A 3405-nucleotide genomic window follows, 5' to 3' on the forward strand; every position below is an offset into this window, starting at 1 on the left:
GGGGTCGTCGGCGGCGATGGAGCGGGGGAGGGTGCGGGGGGTGCTCGGCGGCGAGGGGGATCTGGCGAGGAGGGATATCGATCAAGATGGAGGGGGATCGAGATCGAGTGTCCTCATGAATATTCAATATTTTTATTATTGAATATGAAAAAATATCATCAAATTTGAAAAAATATTCATGAATTCAAAACGTTCCCATGAATTATATTTAAAAATATTCATGAGTTCGAAAAATAAAAATGATAGTAGTTTTCCAAAAAAAATTGTAGTGGCGCACTGTGTGGTAGGTGCGCCATTACTAGTTAAACTAGTAATGGCGCACTGTGACCTGGTGCGCCATTAGTATTTCTGGAAATATTAAAAAATATATGTTAGTAGTGGCGCACCATGTTTCTGGTGCGCCATTAGTGGCCATATCATCGATAGCCCTTTTCCTATTAGTGACCTATGAATTACTATCTTGTTATTGAACCATTTGATGTTTGGGGTTTTGATTATATGGGACCTTTTCGAAAGTCCAATGGGTATACTCATATTCTTATTGCTGTGCATTATGTCACTAAGTGGGTGGAAGCTATCTCTACTAGTAGTGCAGATCACAACACTTTTATTAAAATGCTTAAGGAAGTTATTTTCCCAAGGTTTGGTGTCCCTAGATATATTATGGCAGATGGTGGTTCACACTTCCTTCATGGTGCTTTTCGTAAGATGCTTGCTAAGTATGATGTTAATCATAGAATTCCTTCTTCTTATTATCCTTAGTCTAGTGGTCAAGTTGAGTTGAGTAATAGGGAGATAGACTTAATTTTGCAAAAGACTGTCAATAGGTCTAGAAAGAACTGGTCTAAGAAATTAGATGATGCTTTGTGGGCTTATAGAAATGCTTATAAGAATCCTATGGGTATGTCTCCTTATAAAATGGTTTATGGAAAAGCATGTGATATACCTCTTGAATTGGAACATAAATATTTTTGGGCTATCAAGGAACTTAACTATGATTTCAAGCTTGCAGGTGACAAGAGGCTATTTGACATTAGCTCACTTGATTAATGGAGAACCCACGCTTACGATAATGCCAACATATTCAAAGAAAAACTCAAACAGTGGAATTATAAGAGGATTCATGTCACATCCCTAGTTCTGGTATGACCTAGACCAGCTAGTCAATTGTGCATCATGTTCAAATTCCATTTAAATTTGAAATGGGGATTTGTGAAACCCTCAAAATCATTTCTGGAAATAACCCAAATAAAAATTGCTCCAAAAAGGTCCAAGAAAATGTTCATGTAGCTCTCTGAAAATATTGGTTAGAGGTAAAATTGAAACAAATATTTCGAGGAGCTCATAAGTATTTATTTTGGCCATTTGGAATTAATGCAATAATTATTTGCATTGGATATATATATGCTATATTTATTTATATATGTCCAACAATTCTGATTTTTATGTGAGGGGCTCTGGAATACTTCAACTAGCTCCTACAATAAATTTCAGAAGAAAATAAATTGATTTACTATTTTTATTAAATCAAAACAAATATCAGACAATAGAAAAGAAAAGAAATGGAAAAACCTACCAGGACCATACCTGTGGCCAGCTCCTGTGCTGGCCCAGCACTGTGTGGCCTGCCCCAGTCTAACTGGCCAAGCCAGTCATCCTCCCCCTTGCCAGGAGGAGGCGAAGGAGGGCACGTCGAGCGCGCGCATGCACGCCACGCTCCTGCCTGCCTGCCCCCCTTCCCCTCGGCACTGTCCACCCCAGAGAGCTTTACCGAGCCCCCTGGCCTCTCCTCACTCTCTCGCAAGCTCTCTCCTCTCCTCTGCTCGTCTTCTCTCCCGCGCCCGAACGCCACCACAGCACGTCCCCGTGAGCCACTGCGACCATTGCCACCGCCCCGTCCCGTGCTGCTGTCCAGGAGCACCGCCGCCCTCGACTACGCCTCCTCGTCGAGCTGGACGACGCCAGGAGCACTGCAGCATCGCCAGCGCCGTCATCCCCTTCGTCGGAGCCGCGGATCGCCGCCGCTAAATTCGTCGCCAACTGGTCCTCCCCTATCTCACCAACGACGCCTTCGAGTTCGCTGTGAGCTCCCCTTCCTCCTCCCCCTAACCCCATAGCTCGAGCGCCCCCCCCGCCCTATCGGCCACCTTGGCCGAGAGCTCGGCTCCGCCGTTCATGTCGCTGCCGTGGCCATAGCTGCCACAGCTCGCAACTGAGCTCACCGCCGTTCTCAGTGCCCTCCCGCGCGTTGTTTGCACCCAACTGCAGCCCCCCTAGTGCCCCGCAGCACCTAACCTGCATGCACCCGACTCCGGTCGCCGCCGCCAGCTCTGCTTCGGCGAGCTCCGTCGTTCCCGGGGCCTCCCCTGAGCGCGGCTGGATGCGCCCGTGCACGGGCTACCCGCCGGTGGCCTCCGTGTGCCAAACCATGGCCTCCAGCTCGTCTCGGCGAACTTCCGCCGTGGCTCGAGGTCGTCGCCGGCGAAACTCCGGCGGCTGACATGGCGCATGATTAGCTGCTAACCCTGCCACTTAATCCACCCCCTAAGCCACTGACTATGGGCCCCAGGGCTCGGTCAAACCCTGGTCAATTGGGTTTGACTCGGGTTTAGCCCCTGTGTCACTGACACACACGTCAGGTTTGACCTGGTCAGCCCTGCTGACGCCTCTGTGACGTCATGCTGACGCAATAATGATTTTTTCTGGATTTTAAATAATTCAGAGAATTCCAGAAATTTATATAAGCTTCAAAAATTCATGTAAATTCAACCGTAGCTCAGATTGAAATAATTTATATATGAAAAATTATCAAAAAAATTCAATCTATCCATCTGTACCTGTTTCATGCATTTCTAACCAACTTATACTTGTTGTATAGGTGAAAACATATAAATGGCATTTATAAAGATTTAATTTAGAGTTGCATTTGAACCTTTGGTTCAAATGGACCTCTTCCAAATAGAATGCTAAATGCATTAGCTCAAACCACATCACATACTCATGCCATGATCATGCATCATATTGTTGCATATGCTTGTGTTTGATTATCGACACCGTTCCTTCTCGATAGGTCCTGCTCCGGAGACCCTTCCAGAGTACTTGTTTGAGGAGCAGTGCCTTCCTTGTTGATCTACCAGGCAAGCAAACCCCCTTGTTCATTCCGATACAATCCTACTCTCTCGCACCTGCTCTCATTTATTGCATTAGGACAACAATGATTCAACTGCTACTTTATGCTGCGGTAGTTGAACCCATTCCTCTGCATGACCTGTCATTGCCACAGTAAATAGTTAAAACCCACTAGCATGTGTAGGAGTTGATTGAGCCATGTTGTGTTCTTGCCATGCCATGCCTGCTATTGCTTAGAGTTGTGTCAGGTCTGATTCATCGGGAATGAATTGGAGT

The sequence above is a fragment of the Triticum dicoccoides genome, chromosome 3A, assembly GCF_002162155.2.
Source record: "Triticum dicoccoides isolate Atlit2015 ecotype Zavitan chromosome 3A, WEW_v2.0, whole genome shotgun sequence".
Lineage (NCBI taxonomy): Eukaryota > Viridiplantae > Streptophyta > Magnoliopsida > Poales > Poaceae > Triticum > Triticum dicoccoides.